The sequence below is a fragment of the Macrobrachium rosenbergii genome, chromosome 4 (genome assembly GCF_040412425.1).
Source record: "Macrobrachium rosenbergii isolate ZJJX-2024 chromosome 4, ASM4041242v1, whole genome shotgun sequence".
In the NCBI taxonomy this organism is placed as follows: Eukaryota; Metazoa; Arthropoda; class Malacostraca; order Decapoda; family Palaemonidae; genus Macrobrachium; species Macrobrachium rosenbergii.
In genome coordinates, this window is record NC_089744.1 from 82,913,669 (window position 1) to 82,940,221 (window position 26,553).

The following is a 26,553-nucleotide window of genomic DNA, read 5'->3' on the forward strand; positions in this document are numbered from 1 at the left end:
GCTAAAGGAATGATATATTTTTTTGTTGTATTCTACATGAAATTGCGCACATTTTGATGTATAACACTTTATGTAACGAATAATATGAAACGACGAAAAAATTACGGCAAGCTGACGCAAGAAATGACAGGATTTTCAGCGGAGTTCGCGCGCACGGAGCGGAGGAAAATTTTTTTTTCAAAAATTCACCAAAATTCTAAATATTGTGCTAGAGACTTTCCATTTGTTGCAAAATGAAGGTAAATGATTGATTGTTACTCGAATGTAATAATTATGAACTATTTTCTATTCTACTTCCCGACATATTTCTCCACCATGCTCCCTTCTTCCCCGGGATCATCATTCTTGTTACGTCAATCCTCGAGTACCACTAGACTCCCAAAGATGGCCCTCCTTATCTCATCCAAGAAAGCATTGTTGGGGATCAACTCTTGGCTGTCTGAGAAGAAGGAGTTGGGCAAAGCTATTTTGTTCTCCGCCCTCTCGGCTTTCCAAAAGGAGGTATGCATTCTATGCTACTGGGAAGCTCCTTCCTTTGGAGTTTCTGCCTCCTCTCAAGGGGATTTCTCCGGTCTGATTGGTCCTGCTCGTCGTTCGGCCTTCAATGCAGTGAAAATTATGTTTTCATCTTCTGAGCTTGACCTCCTAGTTAAGGATATTTTTAAAGTATTCGAGATCTTCAGTTTCCTTGGCTGGACGGTGGGCGCATTAACCAAGAAAATTAGGGATTGTTCTTCCCTCCAAAAGAACTTTGCAGTGGACTGGCTTGGAGTCCTGTCGTGTGGACAAAGTGATTCGAGATGCGGCACAGGAGTTAGCTGCTCTTTTTTCGTCATGTATGCTGAAGAAAAGAATCATGTGGTGTTTTTCACCACTAAAGGAGTAACACCGTCCCAGAGATCTGCTCTTCTTTTCGCTTCTCTTGACAGTACCAGCCTTTTTCCTCGAATGACATTAGAGAAGGTAGCTGCGGAATTGCAAAAAAAGGCCACTCATGACTTGCTAGCGCAGTCGTCCAAGCAAACGAAGGAGTCTAACCTGGGTTTTCATTTAATCCTTGGCCTTTCTCTCCTCTCCATCCATGGCCCTTTAAAGGTAACAGAGGAAGAGCTTCCTCGCACCCAAGCACAAATCTGAGATCAGTTCACCCTATCAGCAAGAAGTCCTCATCTAGACCAGTCTCTAGCAAGTGAGACTTCTGTCCTCTGTTTACCTGTGGGTGCCAGACTCCTACACTTCTGGAGACAGTGGGAGGCCAGATCAGTAGAACCATGGGTACTATGGGTTCTCAAGAAAGGATATGTGGTCCCCTTCAAGGAGAGTCCACCTTTGTTGTCTGTGCCTATCGCCTTAAAGGCATACTTGGTAGGCTCTGAGAGGTTTTCAGCCATCTCAAAGGAAGTCACAGCTCTTCTCCACAAGAGAGATATAGAGCAGATAGAAAACTTGTCATAGATGGGGTTTTACAACCGCCTGTTTGTAGTCCCCAAAACCTCCGGGGGCTGGGGGCTGGTCCTGGATGTAAGCGCTCTGAACATCTTTGTCCAAACCACGAAGTTCAGGATGCAGGCGAACAGCTCAGTTCTCTCTGCAATTTCTCAAGAAGATTGGATGGTCTCGATAAACATGAGAGACGCTTACTTTCATACCCCAATACACTTTGATTCCAGGAAATTCCTGAGATTCATCTTTCAGGAAAATGTTTTCCAATTTTGGGCTCTATGCTTCAGGTTGTCAACAGCCCCTCAAGTGTTCACCAGGGTTCTTGCTGCTCTATCTGAATGGCTTCATTTAATGGGTGTGAAAGTTTGTCTATATCTGGATGACTGGCTCCTACAATCATCATCCCAGAAGAAGTGCACAGAGGACCTGCTCAGAACCCTACAGTTAGCCCAGGAGTTGGGCATTTTAATCAACCAGGAAAAGTCCCAACTAGTCTCTTCTCAGATGATAGTCTATTTGGTGATGAAGATAGACTCTCAGGCTTTTTGGGCTTTTCCGTCAGAGAAGAGAATACTGTCATGCACCCAAAAAGTCCATAATTTTCTGAGTCTTCAAACCTGCTTGGCCAACGACTGGATGAGCCTGCAAGGGACTCCTCCTCCACAGAGATGTTCGTTCCTTTGGGGAGACTGCATGCGAGGCCTTTGCAGTTCTTTCTGAAGGCCAGTTGTAACAGGAAGATTCTTCCAGATTCCTTCATATTCCCCATCACACAGGAAATAAAAGATCTTCAGTGGTGGCTCGTAGAAGGAAGGTTTCACTCAGGGAAGTCCCTATCTCATCTGAACCCAAACCTCTAATTGTTCTTCGACGCATCGGACCTAGGTTGGGGAGCTACACTAGGCTGATTGGAAGTGTCAGGGAAGTGATCCCTTCAAGAGAGGAAACTGCACATAAATCTGAAGGAGTTGAAGGCGATTCACCTGGCGCTTCAACATTTTGCCACAGTAACTCAAGACCCAGTAATTACGGTTCATTCTGACAACATGACGGCTCTGGCTTATATTGGAAACCAAGGAGGCACTCACTGTCTGTCGCTGTGCAAGTTAGCCAGGAATCTCCTTCTTTGGGCACACAACAACAGTACACAGATTCTTACCCGCTATGTTCAGGGCAAGTTAAATGTATTAGCGGACGAATTGAGCTGTTGCAAACAGGTTCTACCCACGGAATGGTCACTGAATCCACAGGTGTGCACCGACCTGTGGAAACAGTGGGAAACACCATGGATAGACTTGTTTGCAATGTCCAGGAACCATCGCCATGGGCAACGGATGCGATGGTTCAGGATTGGTCACACCTGGAAATGTATGCCTTCCCTCCATTCAGTCTAATAAGAGACTTGTTCAACAAATTCAAGACTTCTTATCACGCATCAATGATCCTAGTAGCTTCTTTTTGGCCTCAAAAGGAGTGGTTTCCAGACCTAGAACTTCTGTCGGACTTTTTGTGACTCCTCCCACAGAGGAAAGATCTTCTCAGACAACTTCACTTCAACAGATATCATCAAGGTTTGTCAACTCTCTCTCTGACAGGCTTAAAACTGTCAGGAAGCTTGTCAGAGCGAAGGGATTTTTAAGAGAAGTTGCGAATGCTATCGCAAAATGTAGATGCGAGTCTTCTTCAAGGCTCTACCAGGCTAAGTGGGCAGTTTTTAGGAGATTGTGTAAAGAACGTAACATCTCTTCTTCTTCGACCCTTGTAGTCCAACTAGTCAAATTTTTACCTGAGATCATTGAGAGGCCTTTCGACGTCTACGATAAAGGGTTACAGATCCATGCTGAACTCAGTGTTCAAGCATAGAGGTGTGAATATTTCTTCAGACCCAGACATTTCAGACTTAGTCAAGTCTTTTGACATCAGGAAACGGAAGTCTCAGCAGTCAGTGTCATGGAACCTAGACGTAGCCCTGCATTGGTTATCAGGCCCTCCTTTTGCACCTATGTAGGTGTCCTCCTTTAGGGATTTGTCTAGAAAGACACTTTTCTTAATTGCTTTAGCCACAGCAAAAAGAGTCAGCGAACTGCAAGCTCTGGACAAACAATTTGGTTTTTTGCAAGAGACAGCTATTTGCTCATATATTCTGGGCTTCTTAGCCAAAAACAAGAACCCGTCTAACTCTTGGCCTTGTTTTTTTTTTCCGTCCAGAGTCTTGCAGAACTGGTGGGACCTTCGGAACAAGAGAGAGTATTTTGCCCAGTGAGAGCATTAAGATTCTTCATCGTGAGAACCACGAATATCAGAGGGAATTCTCGTAACCTCTGGTATTCTGTTAAGAACCCTTTATGTCTTTTCTCCAAGAATGCTGTCTCTTGTTTTTTGAGAGACATTATTGTAGAGTCTCACTTGGAATTCGGGAGAATAATTTACCGTTGTTAAAGGTAAAAGCACGTGAGGTACGGGCAGTAGCCACTTCATTGGTTTTTAAACACAACCTCTCTCTAGCTACAATAATCCCATTGACTTATTGGAGGTGTCGCTCGGTCTTCACCAACTATTGTTTATGGGATGTGGAAACTGTGTCCAAGGACTACAGCATGCTGGGTCTGTTCTCCGTGGCTGGCGTGGCACTAGGGAATGAGGGATGGTAATACTGTACTTTATGTTTTTTAAATGGTGTACAGGTAATATAGTTTTATGGTTGTGTGTTAGTCAATGTCTATGTTTTGCCCAAGGCAAGGGCAATTATTTTTTTTAAGCTTTGTCGAGTCATAGAACTACTTGACCACAAAGCTCCCCACTGAAGTAGGGGCAATCCTGACACTACCTGTCATGTCCCTATGGGTCGAGATGAGCAACGACCAAGAGGCAGTATCTTCTTGCTCTTGCTCTCTCCCCAGGTAAGGTTACAACAAGCATTACCACAATGCTAGCCTTTATCTATTTCAAATGCACTCCTTTATAATGTTTTTTTAAGTAGTACATGTCCATTCTTCCCACCTCCTATCAATGTGGGATTCAGCTTTGTAATTACTTGGTAAGTGTCATATATAAAAATGACATTTTTATAATAAATAAAATAAGGTTTTATGTATACTTACCAAGTAATTACATGAACAGAGCCCATCCCTCCTCCCTACGCATGGACATAGATCATAAACAAACTGAGCTCTTCAGCTATGTTGTACCTATTCTTCCCCGAAAGTGGGCGGGGCACTTACCTGCACCAAAACAAAAGAGCACTACCCTGAATTTTCAGTTCTTAAGCTGCCATTTAAAAGTAGAAACTATAGCTATGTTATTACTTGTTAAGTATATATAAAGCCTTATTTTATTATAAAAATGTCATTTTTGGCATAGGAAAAACCTATTTTGGTAGTTGCTGTTGAGTCATCAAAACCCTCCGACTTCCCTGACAAAAAGGCACGGGATTTGGGCAAGGGATCATCCTGCATTGACCAACAGAAATTAATACTTCTTGGTGTCCGCGTCGGGTCTGTTGTTGACACTATGCGGCAGACTGCACATGAGCATTAATCACTTCCTTTCCTAAGCAGGTTTTGACGATGGAAGAACCTGGATATACAGCCTCGCTGTAAAGATTTGGGAAAGTGCCCCCTTACCTTTGAAACCATTCTATACTCCAAGTGCTACAGTGTTTACCCCTATGACACAATACCTGGTCACGAGACTGGCTATAAGGGAATTCTTTGATATTAGTTTGGTCACCCATGGAACTCTGGTAGACCATTGAGGGTAACTCATTGAGGACTCAACAACGACTACCAAAAATAGGTTTTTTATGTCAAAACCTGTTTTATATATTTCATCAGTATACACTTTTACAAAACATTCCTGATATTGCAACAGAAATGGTTTTGAGGATGTGATTGGAGGATATGACTATGTTGCACCTAACAGACAACTTAACAGGATCAAATGGTGGTTAGCATCCAGACCATCAGCAGTTGCACAGAAGCCATTTGCATACAGACCTAAGCAAGATCTATAGAGACAAATACTTGCTCTTTGGTATCCAGTCATATTTCTAGTGGAAACATCTTCAGCTGCAAGATAAATCAGGCCATCTAAAGAGTTGGACCTTCTGCTAGGAGAGAGTTGAAGTCCTTCTCTGCTCATGTAATGCACCAAAAACTACATCCCCATGGCATAGTAGGTCCCTTAGCCTTTGTCTAAATAGGTTAATGTTTTGCAAGCCAATGCAGCTTACCCTAGCAAAGGGAAATTTGCAGGTTGTACACCTTGTGCAAGGGTGGAGCGTATGTAGCTGCAGTACAAGGTAATGTCATTCAGCAATCACAAGAATTCCATGTTCCAAGCAAGCTACACAGCTGTATGAGTTCTTACAGCATGATTGAGTAATTGCATATAAACACATTACTGAGTGGTTCAGAAGTCTAGCAACTGCCACATCCCATATGTTGAGTATGCTTGAGGTGTTGGGTCCTTTCCTCTGCTACTATCAGATCAGTAAGGTGTCATCCCAGGTTGGGTAAACCTTCCATTTGGTTCAAAGTTCTTAGATTTCCTCCTACCAATAAGTTAGTTTCTTACGTAAAGATTGAAGGTTTGTATTTTTGTAGGAACAAACAGCAAGTTTTAAAAGTAATTTGTATTTTCCTAACATACAAACCTGCAATTTTTTACATGAATGGCCCACCTCAACCATCCCTTTCATCTGGCATCTGGACCAAAATGCAAAATGGAGTGCAGACTGATGGGGCAGGGGGGGGGGTTTCCCTACCTGTTGATAGTTAACTACCTTGTAGGTAAAGTTTAAAAAGCTGTTCCTGCTTGCATTTGCAAGCTAAATCACTATAGAAAGAACTTAGGGTTTGTATGTTAGGAAAAATACAAATTACTTTTAAAATTTGCTTTTTTGTGATGCTAAAGGTTCATCAAGATAAGATAGAATGCTTTTATTCCTACACAGTATACAAACCATTGGTCTTTACATGAGGAATTTGCTTCAGCATAGCTGGAAAATGGCTGTGTAACTTTTAAACAAGGTGGTTAGGTAATTAACTACTGTCCATTTGGTGGGAGTCCTGCCCACCCGGACGGTAATCATTCACTTTGCTTTTGGCTCACGTGTGATGAGGAACTCACTGTACCCTTTGCCCTGCCTGCCGTTTTGCTGAGCTTTCAGCATTTCCCAGTGGGATTGTTTCTTGTTTGTTTGTTGGTATATTTGTAGATATTTGTGCATTTGTTTTTGCATTAATATGCAACCCACGAATCATCTGATAAGCCTGGTGAGCGGGATGCTGGCACTAAACGTTTGTCCTGGTACTGCCTCTAAGCCCCTACCACTACCACTCATCCATTGATGTTGACCCTCATGTCCTTTGCACGAGTTGCAGAGGGCATGACTGTAATCTTGATAGTGCCTGTGATGAGTGTCATGATTGGTTCCCTGTGCAATGGGTTAGGTTTTTGCAGAAGAGAAAGTACAAGAAAAAGGCTCCCAAGGCTTCTTCTGTTAGTAACATGTCCCTGATGATTCCCATGGTTGCTGATCCTTCTTGTTCATTCCTACCTCCTTCAAAACTCCCACACATTGCTGTTACTCCTATGGGAGCAATTTCTCCTTTGACGACTTTGCTTGTTTCATCAGGTAGAAGTTGCCATGAGGGGGCAGGGGACCAGGACGATCTCTGCTCAGTGGTCTTTTTGTTTGGAGGGCGAGGAATCCCCTTCGTAGTGAAGAGAGACTTCCCTTGCTCACCTGACTTTTGCAGGTGTTGGAGAGACTGAGGAGCTTTGAGAGACTTGGCACTCTCTGGGTCTCTCAGGTGAGCTTTATGTGCAGGGTTTGCTCATTCATGAGGGCCTCTCAAGCCTCTCCGGTGATTGCTGCTTCGGTCACTGTGATTACTGCCACAGTGGCCATGTCGACTGGTTTGAGGGCCACTTCTACAGCAGTGGTTCTTACAATCTCTATGCCATTGTCTGCATTCCTGTGTTTCCTCCACCATCCTCCAGATGGGGGAATGCTCTCATGCACTCCTTGATGAAGAAAGCATATGGCAGGAAGAAGTGGAAGAAGAGGAGCAGAAGGGTGTCATCATCATCTTTGTCTCATCGTTGTCTGCTGGTGCTTCCCCTCCTTCTTCCAAAGCTCTCAAGCAGAGGAAGAAGAGGGTACTTCTCCCTACCAGAAGTCCTGTCCAGGGGCTTCTGAAGGCTTGCCTCCTTCCACGGAAGAGGCAGAGGGATCTCTCAAGTGCTCTCCCTGGTCTTCGGACTTGGGGTCTGTGCCTGTGCGCAGGTTTCCGAGAAGACCCACGTCACCGATACTAGTTCCAGGAGGTCACCTTCCCAGCCTGGTATAGAGCCTACCTCTGCCTAAGTCTCTATGAACACTTGGGTAGAGAGGGCAACCGATGATTGTGCCTCATGTGACTTGGGAGCTCCAGGTGCACGGACTTCCAAGGAGACCCGCCTCACCCCAGGCACTCGGGTTTCTCCAAAACCCCAAGTCACCTCTACCAGTCCATGGGCTGGTGTAGGCTCCTCTAAGCAAGAAAGAGAATGAGTGCCAAGCATGCAGGTGCTGCCTCACCCCCTGCCAGTGCTCGCCCTAGTATGTGGCCCACGAGTCTGCTCACCTGGAGAAGCTTCGGGGAGGTCCCCCACACAGTTTTCTTCATGTGTAGAGCCACGGCCTCCAAGAAGACTGGAGCACGTTGAGAGGACAGCCTGAGTGCATGATCGCTCTCCCAGGTTCACCCCTCACCTGCGTTTGTGTGGACAAGACCGCTCACCTGGGGATAGCTTCCGCACATGTTTGCTCTCCTCGGGACAGCCTTCGCCCACGTTTGCATGAATACGTGCGCTCTCCTAGACCCTTGCAGTCATTGCCACTGTGGGTTGATGATTGCTTTGGTTTCCAGCAGGTCTGAGAAAGGTGCTCGGCCCCTCTCACCTGTCCCCTCAACCTCATGGGGTTACAACAGGAGCTGTGAGTCAGACAGAAGGGCTCGTGGTTAGGATGCCATGTCCCAACGCAGCCCTCCCACAAAGGCTTAAGTTCTGGGTTCGGTCCTTGGATCAACCTGAGTGTATGCCCAAATGGTCGAGCAGGTGCCTAGGGGTTCTGCTGAGATCTCTCTTCTGCTGAGAGAGTACCCCAGGAGGACCTTGTTCTGGAAGGACCTGAGGGTCCTTTCCCTCAGGACACGGACACCCCTGAACTGAGGAGGACCTTTTCAGAGATCATGGGGTTTGTACGATGACACAATCTCGTCCGTCTGCCCTCGAAACCCACTGGGGACCCAAGAAGGAATCCAGGGCCTCGTTGGGCCTGCCGTGGTCCGATCTTTCTGAAGGGGTTTTGGAGCAAGTGGACTCTCTGGTGTCTGGGGAGGAAAATTCACTTTGCTGTAGCCATTCAGATAAGATGCTTCCTCCTCCTCTCCCTCAACAGAAGCACTTCTATACGCCCTCGGAGAAGCCCTTGCCGCCCAACAGGTTGACCCGGACTTGGTTCGTTTGGGTCTGGGTCTGTCGCTGCAGCACCTTGGTGCAGAGGGTATCACCTGAAATCAACTGCCATGGCAGCATTTCAGGCAGTCTCTTGGTTGGACTTGTGGTCCTTCACATTGTCCAAGGTTGCTGCTTCTTCGGGTTCCATGACCCCCAAGGAGGAAGCCACCTTTGCAGGACTGAGTCAGTCTGGAGTTAGGGCCATCACCTACCTAGTCCACCAGACGGCAAACCTGTGGGCGAACTTGGCCCTTAAGAGGAGGGACGCTGTCCTGACTCGAGCATCCAAGTTTGTAGACCCAGAGTCGGCATTGGCTTTACGGGATGGACCATTGCTGGGTTCTGCCTCTCTCTTCCTTCGAGAGTTGGTAGATGTCATGGTAGACAAATATCGAGTTGAGAATAACAACCGACTTGTCCACTAGGCAGTGCCAAAGACTTCCAGGTCTTCGCGTACCACTGTGGCCCAACCTTCGGGTCAGGCTGGCACTTCCTCTATGGGACCTAAGAAGTCCCAGGCTTCTAAGGGCCCACCAGAAGGGGTGCACTGCCCCTTTCAGCCCTCCTTCCAGTCAAAAGGGGGCAAGGGTAAGAAGAAGAGAGGATGCCGCTAGGGGTGGTGTTCCCTCCTCATGCTGCCATTGGTTGGGGAGTGCCTGTTGAGCCATTGGGCAACATGGCAGTGATATGGAGCAGAGACCTGGGCAGTGGATGTCCTTTGGGATGGATATCTGCTTCCCTTTGAGTCTCAGCCACCTCTCACCAACAATGCAGTCCATCTCCAGATGAAGGACCCTGCCCTTCGGGAGGAGGTGGAAACGATGCTGAAGAAAAGTGCTGTGGGAGTCATGACAGACCGGTCCCCAGGCTTTTACAGCTGAGTTTTTCTAGTAAAGAAATCAACGGGGTGTTGGAGGTTGATCATAGACCTCTCTCCCTTGACTTGAACCGCTTCGTTCATCAGACTCGGTTCACGATGTAAACAACACGTTCTGTGCTTGCAACCATCAGGGAGTCCGACTTCATGCTTATGGTGGACCTGAACGATGCTTATTTCCAAATACCCATCCATCGGTCTTCTCGCAAGTACCTCCGCTTTATCCTTGGGAAGACTGTCTTGCAGTTCAGGGCACTCTGTTTAGGGCTCTCAACCACTCTCCGGGTGTTCATGTGAGTGTTCACCCTGGTTTTGTCTTGGGTCCATTCACACAAGATACGTCTCCTGAGGAATCTCATACCCAAGCAGAGGATAAAGTACCTGGGCATGCTGATAGATATGGCAGCAGTTAGAGTCTTCCCCTCAGACCTGCATATCAGCAGGTTCAGGGAGGCAGCACAGCTGTTCATATTTCGGCGGGAGCAACCAGCTTGGCAGCGGCAAGTTGTTCTCAGTCACCTGTCATCCTCTGAGAAGCTGGTCCCTCATGGGCAGCTTCACCTTCGTTCCCTTCAGTGGAGAATGAAGAAGTTCAGGTCTCCAGCAAGGGACTCTTAATTCCTTCCCATTCCTCACTCAGAGGAAGTGAGACAAGACATAGCCTGGTTGCTAGATGACAGGAACCTCGCAATAAAATTGTCACTATATACTCCCTCTCCAGAGATGCTTCTGTTCTTGGATGCAACGACCGAGGGATGGAACACACACCTGGAGAAGTTGCTGATTTCAGGTGTATGGAGCCAGAATGACAAGCACCTTCACATCAATATCCTAGAGCTCAAGGTGGCCTTGCTGGCTCTCCATGAGTTTCAGGATCAAGTGATAGGACACTCTGTGGTGTTGATGAGCAACATCACCACAGTAGTGGCATATGTCAACAAGCAGGGGGGCCTAGTGTCTCTTCCTCTACACCTGTTGACAGTGCAGGTGCACGAGTGGGCAGTATCACACTCGGTAGAGCTGTCGGCCAGATACATTCCAGGCAAGAGGAATGTAGTGGCAGGCAAGCTCAGTTGCCAGGGTCAGATGATAAGGACAGAGTGGTCCCTTCACCCAGATTTTTTTCAGAGAGACTGTTTGACCTTTGGAGTCAGCCATTGATTGATCTGTTTGCCACATGGCACAACAGAAAGCTACAGGTGTTTTGTTCCGTCATGCTAGACCCATGGGCTGCAACAGAAGACACCTTCCACCACCCATGGGACAGCCTAAACGTGTATGCTTTTCCTCTGTTTTGTCTGATTCACAAGGTGATCAACAGGGCAATGATCCACCTGAATCTCAAAATGACCCTGGTGGCTCCCAAATGGCCACATGCCTTATGGTATCCGGACCAGTTAGCTCTGCTGTCCGAGGCACTGAGAGAGATTCCCCCTTGGCTCAACCTTCTATGCCAACCACACGTAGAACAGTACCACCAGTCAGTTGAGTCCCTTTCACTTTACAGCTGGAGACAATCCAGCATCTCTTGTGAGCAAGAGGTTTTTCTCACCGCTCAGCGACAAAGATATCTGGATACCTGCGTCAATCCTTTGTGTCTGTGTACCATGGGAAATGGGCTGTCTTCTGTGGTTGATGTTGTAGACGGAGCTACTATTCAGCAGGTAGCAGACTTTTTCGTCTTTGCCGAGAGAAGCTTCTCTCTGTCTCAGCTGTTAAGGGCTACAGGGCCGCCCTGGGCCTCGTCCTATGCCTGAAAGGTGTTGACATCTCCTCCTCATTGGAGATTTCTTTGCTGATGAGAAGTTCGAAAGGTCTTGCCCTCCCTGGGAACTCAGGCCCCCCTGAATTGGATGTGACTCTCGTGCTTATTAGCCTGATTTGTGTACTCTACGAGCCTTTAAGAGAGTTGTGAGACAGGGATCTGACCCTCAAGACCGTTTTCTTGCTTGCCCTGGCATCAGCAAAGAGAGTAGGCAAACTTCATGGACTTTCTTTTGATGTTAATCACTCGAGGGGATGGGAATCTGTTATGCTTGATTTCATCCCTGATTTTTTAGCGAAGACTCAGAATCAGTTGGTCCCTGATGCCAGGTTCAAGTCCTTCTCAATCCCCTCCCTAGAGGACTTTGTTAATAATGATCCAGACGAGATGCTACTGTCCTGTTAGGGTGCTGCGGTGCTATCTAAGAGAACTCGACATCTGCGGCCTGAGTGACGACACCTCTTTGTTAGCACTGGCCTAACCAAGAAAGAGGTGTCCAAGAACACCATCTCTTTCTGGCTTCATGAGGTGATCAAACAGGCATACTCTGCGACTGGCAAGGACACCAGTACTTTCTGGGCGAGAGCTTACGAGGTGAGGTCAGGGACGCTGATCCGTCCCTCTCATTCAGGAAGAATCTGTTTGTTCCTCAGGTACTGAAGGTGGGGGTGTGATCGTGCCAGACCACCTTCACCTCCTTCTACTTTCAGGATGTTGCCCACAAGTCCTTGGACACTTTTTCCTTGGGTCCCGTGGTGGCTGCTCAAGTTGTGTAGATTACCCGGCTCCCCCAGTTGGACAGGCAGCATCTTGCCTAAGGTGTTTGGTTGTGGAAGAGAGAGTGCATGTGCAAGTGACTGGCCTCCTCCCTTTCTCTCTCCCTAACCTTCCTCTTCCCTGTGGGCAGAGGGGAGGTTAACGAGCTGTCACGTGCTGGACTGGTGACTGATGCAGGTGAGTTGTGCAACTAAGTATTGTCTTTTTTATTTAGATCAATAGGAGCAAGTCCTACCCTCTCTCTAACAAGGGAAGAGAGGGCCTGGCAATAAATCAAACCCATTGATTGTAAATAGCTGTACTGTCACCTACTCTTAGATTCAACCTAGCCTTTTTTGAATTAATGTCGCTTACACACCCATTCATTTGAAAAGGTCCAGAAGTCTGACAGTTGAACGCACTTATGTTCAACATGTCAGAGGCAGGGACTCCTTCCTCTGCTCTTCATGACTGGGAAGGAGGCCCAGGTTTGGCAAACTACCAGTCAGTTCAAGAGCTTACTCAGATTCCTCCCACCAAGGAAGTAAGTCTTCTCATGGAAAGACTGCTATTTTGTATATTGTGTAGAAACAAATGACAAATTTTAAAAGTAATTTGTATTTATCCTAACTATACAAACCTGAGATCTTTACATATGTGCACCTGTGTAAGTAGGAGTTTGTGTACATGCTTGTGACACACGATCTCTTGCAATGTTTAACAAATCTCGCAAGTGAGGGTATGTGATTGTCAATTGAGCGCTCAGCGTACAGTCACCTTTGGGAGCCAGCAGTTAATCATTGGTGACCTGAGCATTGTTTGGAGAGCCCCCAGAGACAGTAACATGTGTCCAAAGATGGGAGTTTCCATGGAAATTTTTGGTCTGGTTTTAATTGGTTTTTTTGTGTGTTAACGGAAACATGAATCTGTTCGTGTGTTATGAAAACACTCGGTGCAAAGGGGCTTGTGATAGGTTGCGCACTCTGTTGTGACAAGTCAGTTGAAAAGGATGTGTTGGACATGCTGGGAACTGGAATTCCCATTCGCTGGAGAGTGAGTAGAGACTTAGGAAAATTACTAACTTTTATAAGCCTTCCTTTACAGACTTGATTGTTCTTTATTAGGGTTTAACATTTATCTCATGTGGTGTTGTGTGTTGATGATGTTGGTGATATTTGATTTTTTAACAGCGATAGTTCTTTTTTGTAGAATGTTGCAATGGAACCCTGGTTAATTGTGGTGGGCACGCATCTTGCACGGATATGTGTGTAATATAGCCATAGTGGAAAATGATGATGAAATGAATGGATAGCCATAAGTCAATCTTGGCATATAAGAGGAACTGAAGACAGTGACCTTTTAAAGTTGCTTAGAAAGAGACTTGATGTTATTATGGAACTTTTAGGAGACGTTGATGGGCGAATGGGAATTAGTTCCCATTGATTATGTTCTTTTGGCGACTGGGAGATTTTTACTTTTTGAGGGTTACGTTTTGATGGGGTTTCCATAACTAACGTGCTTATTTTCATTTTACATTGATGAGTTGTTGGGCTTACTTAATGAATGTCTATTTTTGTAACTGGGGTTTGATTACCATGCATTTTAGAATTAGGAACTGAGTCCATGTGAGAGAGAGAGAGAGAGAGAGAGAGAGAGAGAGAGAGAGAGAGAGAGAGAGAGAGAGAGAGAGAGCATACTTCTCAGCGTAGCTACCAGAAACCAACTGATCCCAGGTAAGGGCCTGTCAGAACATGACAGGCGTAAAACATGATATACTGCCCACCTCATGCCACCCCTCATTCTAATACCTGGGCCGAAAGGCATAGTGAATGCTTACTGTCTGAGTGGGCGGGACTCCCAGCAAGTGGATGGTAGGAAACTACCTAACTACCTTGTTTAAAAGTTGAACGGCCATTTTCCAGCTACTCTGAAGCAGATTCCTCATGTGAAGACCTCAGGTCAGTGGCACTGCTATGGGGGTCCAGGGGTGCCCCCCAGTCAGATGCTTGCCGCCCTATTGGCCCCCCTAGTCGAAATTCCCTTTGTAGCTAAATTGTAACCATTTGGTGGTAAAAGCAGATACAGGCAGTCCCCGGTTTACGACGGATCCAGCTTACGACGTTCCAAGGTTACGACGCTTTTCAAATATATTCATCAGAAATTATTTACCGTTTTACGACATATTCTGGGGTTAAGACGCGTCGTATGCCGATCTGACAGAAGAAATATGCTCCAAAGCGGCAGAATAATAAAAATTTGGAGGCTTTTTTGATGAGAAACTCAATAAAAATGCAGTTTACATCATTTTCAATACACCCAAAACAGTAAAAGTCAGGTTTTCAAAGATTTTTCGGTTTACGACGATTTTTGGTTTATGACGCGGCGTAAAAACGGAACCCAAGTCGTAAACCGGGGACTGCCTGCTACTGTATTCTTGCTCTAGCGATCATGTCCTACAATGGTCGAAAGCAACTTTTGATTAACCGCAGCGTTTAAAAAATGCCGCACTACACTGGTGTTGTGGAATAATTATCAAAGAACCCTTCTGTGATCCAACTTAATGTTATCAACTTATGTATGAATTGACTGAAACTATAGTTACAGTTTTGAATAAGTACAATGCAATTTGATACTGCTGCTTAGAGTTAATTTCCAGGGAGAGGAGGTGAAGAAGAGGGAATGGTATAGATTGAAATTTTGAAGAGGTTTTGGAGGGTCTCAAGTCTTTTGTGTTATTGATGATGTGCACTATTTTGATATATTTACATGACAAGATACTACACTATAGTTGGAAATGAAAACTTGATAATTTAAAGTAGGCTAGGGTTGAATATAAGGTTGTGAGGAAATTTACAATACAGTAGTATTTGATACATTTGCTTATAGTAAGAGTTGAAAATAATTGAAAATTGAGCTCTATAATTTCAAGTACTGTACACGTTACTAATTACTATTACTATTTTTTCCTTCATTCACATGGATATATACATATGAGAATAGCATATTTTACTAATTATAGAATTGGTACATTAGTCTGATGTACTTTTCTGCCCCCCCCCCCAAAAAAAAATATATCTTGGCCCCACCTAGGCCCCCACTGATGATAATGCCAGCTATGCCGCTGCCTCATGTTTGCATAGTTAGGAAAAATACAAATTACTTTTAAAATTTGTCATCTTTAAAAGTTGTTTTATTAAGTCTTTATTTTTTTCTTGAATAAGTACAGTATACTCTGCTTCGAACATTTCCTTGTATGTGTAGAATGACAATAAAAATTTTTTTTTTTTTTTGTAGGTTGCAGCTGGCCGAGCACACACTGTGATGTTGACTGATAGGGCAGGTGTGTGGACAGTAGGAAATAATGCTTATGGCCAGTGTGGAAGGCCAGTCATTACTGATGAAGATTACTCAAGGAAATCTGTATACCATCAGATCAGAGTGCTTGAAGATATAAAGATAGAACACATTGAATGTGGCCAAGATACAAGGTATGTTTATTTTTATTTATGGGTATTAGATATTTAGAGAGAGTTCTTTGTCATCAATCGTGTTGGTGAATGTTTTTGATATTGTAACCCCTTTTTGTCCACAAAGGAGTTACCCTTATGGTCCCCCTAGGGACTCCATCCAAGCCTCCTCTTCACCCAAATCAGAATTGGGGGAAACCAGTACTGTAAGTGGCTGTTGATGACCCTGCACGTAGACCTACAGGCACCTGCCTCAAATTTCAATGAATTATTTAGAAGATTAAATATGCCAGTGCCAATAAAGCTGGGAAACATGGCACCAATAAGCCATCTCTATTTATATTGGAAGTCCTACAAACAAATATTTAGGATTCAGGTATTAGTGGGTGATATGGGGTTAAACGATATGTAAAGGCAAAGCAAGTAATTGATGGTAATTCTGGGTTCGCTAGATATTTAGAGTTATTTCCGGAAACACATTTGCAATATCAAAATGCACATGTAGCACATGATCATAATGTTACACACTGCAAAGGATTTGCCCCAGCAACTTCTCTCTCTCTCTCATAAGATATTAGGCTAGATCTTAAGTTATCAACAACACAGTTGTTATTGTTCCATGGCACAACGACTGCAGTAACAACAGTTTATGAGTGCTATTCTCTCTCTCACTCAAAAGATATATAACATAAATTCAAATTATACACCTATTCTCAAATTTTTACTAATGATTTACAAATGGTTGAACATCCATTTTGATACTGACAAGAGATGATGTATCCATTCAAGAGAGAGATCGCAAGAATGCAGTATGGATAATTATTAAAAAATAGTGTTAGAAAAATAGTTTTCTACAGTACTTGTGCTCTCTCTCTCTCTCTCTCTCTCTCTCTCTCTCTCTCTCTCTCTCTCTCTCTCTCTCTCTCTCTCTCTCTCTCTCTCTCTCTGAGGTATGTATTTGTGTGCGTGTGTGAATTATGATTTTAAATAAAAGCCTAATATTTTCTTTCCACTCAGCTAGCTAGCTCTAATTTTTTTTTATCTTCCTATTACTTCCTATTTTATTGAGGCCAGAAAATTCTTATGCACTACCATGCATTTTTTTTTTTTTTCAAGGTAAATAGGGGAAGAGCTCCTAGCAAAAGAAGACATGATAATAGACAATACAGAACAGTATAATCCAATAATGCAGACATTAAGGGACTTTACTTTTAGGTCCTGCATGGTACTTTCACGCAAGGATTAATGAAGAGGTGTTATGTTATTTTTCCATGAGTCTGGTAAATCAAGGTGCTCCTTATTTGGTGAAAAATACAGTAATATGGTACGAACCTAATTTTCTAATCTCATTTCCTTTTATTTAGTATGTTTCTTTCCTATTTCTTACAGTTTTTTCTTGAGCAAAGATGGAGTTGTTTATTCATGTGGTTGGAGTGCAGATGGCCAAACTTGTAGAGGCCATTATAGCAATGAACCAAATGTTGGACCAATTGTTGGTGATGCTGAAGGAGAAAAAATCATTAAGGTATCCTGTCGAGGTGACTGTGCATTAGCTCTAAGTGGTAAGTCATTCTCTTCACTTCTTCCAAGTGACTGAATTCTTCTTAACTCAGTATATTTTAGTGAACAGAGTTTGATCTTTTGTTATACTGGGATGTAATAAAAAAAAAAATCATATTACTTTGTCCCCCTATATTTCTGTTGTATTGTCTTCTTAGTCAGTGATTGTAGATACCTGTATAGTTTTTGATAGAACGATGTAAAGTATCCAGCGAACAGTATGTAAACGATTATGAAATATTGTATTAGTGGGATCATTCGTTTATGCAGTGCCAGTTTCTCTCAGGACTTCTTGGTTGAAAACTAAGTCTTTGTTTGGTATGAATTTTCCAATGTCAGGTCATGGTATGGGTAGTGAGTTAATGTGGCTTTTCATAGCAACATGTATTTCAGGGTGCAACGTCCCTGCTTACACAAGTTAGGGTAGAAGAGAGACTTTAGCCTTGGCAGGCAACTCTTTTAGCAGAAAGAGACACTGAAATTAAACTAGTGGGTAGATGGGACTCTTTAACCATGGTAGGCAACCCTTCTAAGAGAAGGCTACTCTGAATACAAATCTTGTTCTCCAACCTTGGCCTGTGCCATATCCATTGTAAGTGGCCTTCCGTTGGCTTGGGTTTGATTTCCCTTGCCGGAGGATACAATCAGGCATTTATCTCTTATTCGTTCACTTTCCTGTTTTTTCAAAAAGTGTGTAGGACAGGCTGATGGGATAGCAAAAGTTGCTTGGTGGATTATCAGGAAAGTGCCTTTGTCTTTACCTAATCTTTTCCTTCTGCGTGTTTTATTTCTAAATCCATCCTGACTGTCGTCCCCCAGTTGTTCTGGCAAACCTGGTGGAGTTCTTTTGCCTTACAAGGTGTGCTGACCCCACCGTGTCAATCAGTTGCATACAGGTTTTTGCAATGACATATGGTGACATTTATTTATACTCTCAACAGAATTTTTATAAATAATGTAAATACTGTTGTTGTTGATGGTATTGTTTATTGTTCTGTTGATTTTTACAATGTTATTGTTGTTTGGAGTCTGTTTATTAGTTTTGATGCTTATTTAAAGTTGTTAATTTTAATTCTTTTGGGAGTCATTGAGCTGACCCCTGGGCCTGTTACTCATTACAGTAAGAAAAATTGCAAAGTACCTTACTCAGATATTAGGGCTTAAGGTCAGGTTTTCTTAATCTTTAGAGTTGTGCTAATACCTGCGGTGTGATGTTTTTATCTGAGACACTTGTCAGTAGTAACAAGTCAAAGGTTGAGTTTTTAATCCCGGAATTTGATGGCCCTGATTTTATTTATTGTCATAACATCCCACATGCGCAAAATTTGGAGTTGCCATGAGGTTCTTTGTTTTAAAAATTTCAGTAAATTCTACAATGTTTACGTATTTGCTATTTACCGCAATCCAAATATCAATGGTTCTGTATATGACATGTCTTTTGGAAAGGATTAGTATTGCTCAGTCAAAAGATTCAAAAGCTTCATTTGTTATTTGTGGAGACTGTAATGCAAAGCATGGTGAGTGGCTAAATTCAAATTCCACAGATCAACATGGCTAGTCTATTCTTTAGTTCTGTGTATCCTCTGATTTTGTCTAGCTAATTAAGGAATCCACGCATATTTGTGGTAATAGATTAGACCTCATATTCACAGATGTTCCAGCTATTGTGAAGTCCAAGGTCTGTGAATATATAGGCACTTCTGATCATTGTGCCACTGGGATGGACATATTTGTCAATCAGTGTATCCCTAACCCCACCATTGGATAAGTGGTCTGGCTGAAATCCAGGGCCAATTGGGATCGCATTACTGAAGCTTTTCAGGCACTTAATATTTCAGTTCCTATATTAGATCCTGATCCCAAGAAGAGGTTAAATGAAATACTGATGTCTATTTTAACAAGATATGTACCCAGAAAGGTCATCAAATTTATGACAAATGACCAGCCATGATTTGATGGTAAACCCCCTGTATTCATGGTCTCACAATTCGCGGACTCACCGATTCGCAGGATTTTCTGTGGAACATATCTATAAATTATTTGCGAAAAATTTGGCGATTTCCGGACTTTTTCATTGAGAAATTTTCACTAATTAGTGTATTTTGATGTTATTTTCATGACTAAATACATTTGTTATGGTGAAATAATGATTTAGTAACTTTCAGATATTAAGATTAATGAGATCAATAATAATAATAATAATAATAATAATAATAATACTGTAAGATTAAATATGTAATAATAAGATGAAATAATGCGTAATGTTTATCTCTCTCTTCCTTCCTATTTCAGTTTCTCTCTCTCTCTCTCTCTCTCTCTCTCTCTCTCTCTCTCTCTCTCTCTCTCTCTCTCTCTCTCTCTCTCTTACTAAGATGAGCGAATTTTTATGGTATATTTACAGTATTTGTTTTGTATGATGAACTCAATGATTTACCTAATAATAAGTACTAATTTTCAATATTAATACTAATAATAATAATAATAATAATAATAATAATACAGTAATAATAATAATATACTGTAATTACAACATTTATGCATTTCTATAGTAAGTAAATGAAAAAATTTAAACACAAATTTCATCCCCAATCATTTTTCCTTGTCTCGGATCTCATGGAGGAGGGTGAACCTGTCAAATATGTCAAGTAACCTGACAGCAAGGGTTGGGTGGTCAGTGGTACCGGATATACTGAAATCTCTCTCTCTCTCTCTCTCTCTCTCTCTCTCTCTCTCTCTCTCTCTCTCTCTCTCTCTCTCTCTCTCTCTCTCTCTCTCTCACAGACTTTTTCGTCAAGAAATATTCACTAATTAGTGTATTTTGATGTTATTTTCATGACTAAATACATTTTTAATGATAAAAATGATTTACTAATTTTTAAATATTAAGATTAATAAGATGAAACAGTACTTAATGTTCCTCTCTCTCTTTCTCCCTTCCTATTTCAGTCTCTCTCTCTCTCTCTCTCTCTCTCTCTCTCTCTCTCTCTCTCTCTCTCTCTCTCTCTCTCTCTCTCTCTCTCTCTCTCTCTCTCTCTCTCTCTTACTGAGATGAGAGAACTTTTATGTTATGTTTATTTGTTTTGTATAAATAAATAATTTACCCAATAATAAGTACCGTACTGTAATTACAACATTTAAATGCATTTCCATAATAAGTAAATGAAAAAATTTAGACAAACAAACTACACCCCCATTTTTTTTTCCTGAGCCTTTGAGCTCATAGGGGAGGGAGAACCTGTCAGATATGTAAAATTACTCTAGATGTTGCCACAACATGATCAAATCAATTTCTCTTTTTTTCTTCCTTCCTGAGAAATAAATAAATAGATAAATAGATACTTAGTTCAGCCCTACTCTCTCTCTCTCTCTCTCTCTCTCTCTCTCTCTCTCTCTCTCTCTCTCTCTCTCTCTCTCTCAGGAAAAAATAATATATAAATTTTGTAAAGGGAAATGGATTAACATTCCTCAAGAGATTAAAGAGATAAATCTCTCTCTCTCTCTCTCTCTCTCTCTCTCTCTCTCTCTCTCTCTCTCTCTCTCTCTCTCTCTCTCTCTCTCTCTCTCTGCCAGTACAAGGCTGGCTGGCTGAATTTGTTGTAGTGGTAACTCTCTCTCTCTTTCTGATTTGGCTGGGAGGGTTAGAAATACATATGTATATATTTTTAAGGGTACTAATGTTCAAGATGACTTTTAAATTATATTAATTAACAATATAATTTCAAAGATTAATAAAGTAATAGGATAATAATTTAAGGTATATTTGATGTAGGGTGATACTTTAAGTATACATTTGGTATTTGATCTTTCAAGATAAGCAGTTATAAGCATTTTTAGAGGGGGGGGGTTCTAAGTATTCGCAGATTTTAACTATTCACGGGGCCTCTGGAACACATCCCCCACGAATACAGGGGTTTACTGTAAATGACAAACAGACCAAATTCAATGCATGGAGACAAAATTGTGCAAATGAAAATTTCACCATTTTTGTTGAGTCTCACCATGCTGCAAGTAGAACTTACCATACAGCCGAGAGAAATTACAATGATTCCTTGAAGAGAAAACTTGAAGGAATTACTCAGCCTCATCTGTGGTGGACCAAATTGGCATCATCTATCTTTGGGTCAAGCTCTCCTTCAATTCCACCACTACAAACAGATGATGGTAGATTGGTTACTGGCCCTAGGGAAAAGGCTGAACTGCTTCATCTAGCTTTTGAAGCTAAACAATCAGCTAATGATATCCCTCTCCCTGATTCTTGTCATCTGAATCTATTCTTACAAAATTTGCATTTTTGAGGTGAAACTTATCCTCTGTCATTTAGCTCTAATCTGCTACTACTTAGAATGGGTTCGACAAGTGTTAAAATTGAAACAGTCATTAACGAACACTCCCAGTAGTTACTTCCTCACCCTTTGTAGGTTGGGGGTACGACATTGAATGTTTCAGTTGCTCATACTGTGTAGACAAGTGCTCTGATTTTTTTTTTTTCATGGTTATCAAATTGGATCATCAAGACTGTGGTTTGTTGTTTTACTATGGATTCTTCTTCTCAATCTTCCTTATCAAAATCTCTTAGACTTTGCAAGATAAGCAATTGCAAGACCAGTTTGGTTTCTTTGAAATATGATACGCATGAATTATGCATTGATCATTGCAGGGTAACTTGTGATTTGGATAACCGTTGCGATCATTGCCAGGAATGGTCTTTGCAAGAGATAGAGAAGATGGTAACGTATCATATCAGAAGAGAGAAGGAGAGACTTAGAAAGAGTGTAAAGAGAACAGCTAGTCTTGCATCTCAGTCTTCCTTAGAATTAACTTCTGATCAAGAGATAGATGGGCCTATTGATTCTTCTTGTCTAGTAGATTCACATCCTTCCACACCCACTAAGTCAACTCAGGGTAGTAGGTTAGATTCAATGCAGTCTGATATTGATTCTGTAAAATTTAGGATTGAATTTTTATGTAACAAGTTTGAATCTTTTGCATCTAATGTATCTAGTGCATTGGCGACTCAGCAGACGCAGCCTCTTCTATCCCATTGGTTCCTCCTGTCGACAGGCTTGGTAGTCTTGGGGTTCCCAGATGAGGACTAACATCCCAGGATGTTCATGGGCTGTGCCCTCTGTCTCCTGCCTTTGCTTCTCGGTCCTCGGTGGACAAACACAAATTGCGCTCACCTAAAGACATTCATGGTAGGGTGAAAAGGTCTAGGCCTTTGCTTTTGAATACATTCTCCCAAGGTTATTACAAGCAGTCACCTGTTATCAGCAGGAGTTCTGTTCTAATGGCGTGATGATAAGCGAAAATCGCCGATAACCAAAAATTGGCAATTTTCAGCGCTTACCAGCGCCGATAACCAGAGATCAAGTGGCGCCTCTGTTAGGTATGTATTGGCACCCATACCTGATTATTGGCACCGATATGCGGAAATCGGCACATATCTGTGCCGAAAATCGCTGATTTTTGTCACTAGACAAGTGCCGTAAAAACGTATCACCAGTAACAGAGCCTGCCAATAACTGGGAACTGCGTGTACATGCAGCGATTCGTCCGAACCAGGTAACCAATCACGTTCGGCAGCGAACAGTGCTGCTGCGCCTTCAGCCGCCTCAAGGAGTCTGGAGTCCTTAGTTAGGCATTTGGCTAGTAAGTGCTTGTGCCTAGACTCCCTTTCCATTGACAATAGTCCGAGTTTGAATTTCATCAAGGAAGCAGGTATGTCTGCTTCCAAGGCTTTTGCTGCTTTTATGGGCTGTCTTTCTGAAGCTAAGACTAAGAGTGTCAGATATTTGAGGCCACGGAAAGTGTTGAGTCTGTGTGAGCTTCTGCATGCGTGTTCAGTGAGGCTGCACCAGGTGTATTCTAGGCCGTGGAAAGCTTCATCAAGTCTGCTCACCGCCTCAGCGAGGCCGCACTCCTCCTCAGTGAGTCCGTATGCTGCGTCATCAAGTCTGAGGGAAGAGTCGTTGAATCTTCAAGAGAGCCGGATTTTCTCAGTTGGATCTTGAGAGAGACTGTTCTCAGTTCAAGTATTTACCAGAGTGGATTAGTAGAATTCTAGTCCTGGGTCTTACAAGATCATCTGGTTTTCAAGCTTCTTCATTTGTCACAGATGAGGAAGACTTGTTGAGGCCCAGCTCTTCCTCTCAGCATTTTCCTTTTCCTACTTTACCCTCAGATAAGGAAGAGGAATCTTAGAATCAGTCACTTCAGGTTTTAAGGAACTGGTTCAGTTGTGTTTGGACAGATATCCTCAGTTCTTTTCAGTGGAGCATTCTAATACTGCTTGCTCTTCAAGAGCTTCCAGGTTGGGGTCTGATTCTCCTCCTCTCCCTTCCTTTAGGCTATCAGATTCGGTACATGGAAGATTTGACTCTGTTGCTAAGGCTTTGCCTGAGAAGATCTCCTCTAAAGGATCCTCTCTTTTGTCTCCCTTTCTTCATGCCAGGAAGTCACTGGTGTATTGGACAGGGAATTTTCTCCCCTTTTCTCCTGATCCAGCAGTGGATGGTGCTTTTTGTCCATGATTTTTCTGGCTAAGAAAGGCACTGTTGCTTCAGGCAAGTTGCATTTCTCTATTCCAGAGGCTGAGAATCTGTATAAGAGTTTGACTGACTCAATCAAAGCCATGTCCTTCAGTGAAATTATTCTGAACACAGTTGAACAGTGTTTGAAAGAGTCTTCCTCCTTTGGCCTGTGATCCTTTTGGTAAGGCCTTTGGGCAGTTTCCCTAGACAAGGCATTTCTTGATGTGATAGGGGAGCTATCCCATGTCATGAGCAACCTTAAAGTTCTCAGAAGAGAACAGCTATGCTCTCTCCTGGTTCCTTGTTTCCCCCTTAGTAAACTGTCTTTAATTTCACACGTCCTTCTGGGAAGATTATTGAAGAAAAACTGTCTGCGTCTATAGCCTTGGAGACTGAGAAGACAGAGAACAGGTCTTTTATCCATCAGTCCCAAGCTTCTAAAGGGAAGTCTCCTGCCTCTTCCTCTTCTGCTTTTAAACTTCCTTCAGGCAATGCTACCTCCTTTACCAGTCTTCCTTTCCAAGTGCTGGAAAGAGGAAGTATTCTTTTGCCAACAAAGTTCCAAATCCTGTTCTGCAAGGGGAGGGAAGTTTATCTCCTCCTATTATAAGAAGAATATTAAGCCTAATAAAGAATAGCTCAGCTAAATGATAGAAGGTAAGTTTCTCCTCAAAAATAATGATTTTACGATAAAATAAATTTTTTAGGTACTTACCTTCTATCATTGAAATCCTACCTTCTCCCCTCTTAAGAGATTAAGATTAGAATGAGCAACTGAAACATTCGCTGTCATACCCCCACCCTACAAAGGGGTTGGGGAGTAACTATTGGGAGCATTCGTTAATGATTGTTTCATTTTTAACATTTGTCGAACCTGCGCCAAGTAGTTGCAGATTAAAACTAAATAATAAAGGGTAAGTACCTAAAAAATTGTTTCATATAAGTAACTTACCAAGTAATTACATAGCTAATGGATCTACCTCGTGCAGCAACTTTTATGAATTTAGCAGTATGGCTTCTTTTGTTTACACGTAGGTGACCTCCCGCCCACTACCGGTGGAAGTAGGAACAACTTGGCAGCCATTATTCAATTTGATTCTACCAGTTATGTAAACATCGTGCCATTTGCAGCAGGTTTTTTTGGATTACCTCTAGTTCATTCATGTTTGGTGAAGTACAGTTGTTTTGTTTTGGTTGCTCTCATGCTAGACAGTGCTTAGGCAATTTATTTTTTGCAGTTTTTACTAGTTTTCAGTGAATTATTAGAATTATGTCAGAATTCTAGTATTTGCTACTGCGCTGAGTTAAGCTGCAAGTCAAGACTTACTAAAGCTTGTTAGGTTCCTCATATGATGTGTGCTAAGTATAGGGGGCAAGAATGTAATGTCCATAAACATGTAAAGAGAAAGAGATAGAAAGAGGAAAGTGGCTTCTAAAGCTGGAAAACGCTCTTATAATATAGAGACTAGCCTACACTGAAAGCTAGTTTAGAGGTTAGTTCTGTTACTCTCCCTTCTACTCCTATTACTACTGTGCTTGCCCTCCTACTAGACAACCTTCTCCTCCCTTGCCTGGCTCCCATGCTTCTGATCCTAATGCCATCACCAGTCTTGAGTCTAGATTTGATAAAAAGCTTAATCTAGTAGTAAGTAATGTTGCTGATTTGAGGACTTAAAATGGTTACAGTATAAAGAAAGTGTTTGCAGAGAAAAGTGCAAAGTGATAGTGCAGAGCAAGTGGAGGAGGTGGCTATCTGTCCTGTCTGTTCTCCAAACCTGGGAGAAGACATACCAAAAGTCCAAAGGAGGTCGATGGGGTTTGCCCATGGGTAGTTGCCCTCTCAGCCACACCTGTTGTCCAATCCCAAGTGTCAGCAGACAGCCACCGGAAAGACTTGTCCAAGAAGTGCAAGTGAAGGAATCACTATCCGTCCCGTCGGTTCGCCTAGGCCAAGGTCCCCATCCTGCTCCCCAAAATCTGGGAGAAGACATACCAAATTCCAAAGAAGGCTGATGGGGTTTGCCCATGGGTAATTGCCTATTAAAACTGTAAAGGCTTGTCCAGGGAGAGACTTCGGTTGTCCTCCAGCTCTTCAGACGTCTACAGGGTGGACAACAAATGCCACAAACATTATTTGGACTCTTCCTGGCCCCTTAAGTGCCCTTCTGAAGACCATGGCCAGCATTTAGACACTGTCTGTCAATCGGTATAAGCAGACTCCGAGCAGTCCCAGATCACCTTGTAGTTTCTCCTTGGTCCTTTCTGTTCTTGCCCTTCCCCTGTCCATCAGCGCCCACCTGTGTCTCCCTGGAACAGTCTGGAGACTATTTCACCTAAGTGCTCAGCACCCGGCACCCAATCCTGAGTGCCTGGTGCCCACTCCTGAGCACCCAGTGGTGCTTGCTCCTGAGTGCCTGCACCTGCTCCTGAACACCCAGCGGTGCCCAGCAGCGCCCACTCCCCGGCGCCCATCACCTTTTTTTTTTGGTCCTTTTATTTATGTTACATGTTATATTATGATAAAATATTCTTTTTCTTATAAAAACAACAGTTGGGCCAGATTATGTACTTTATTATGAAAGCTGCTTCTGCTCCAGGATGACCATCTGTCTCCTTTTTTCCTTGGTAGAGGAGATTCACCCAGAA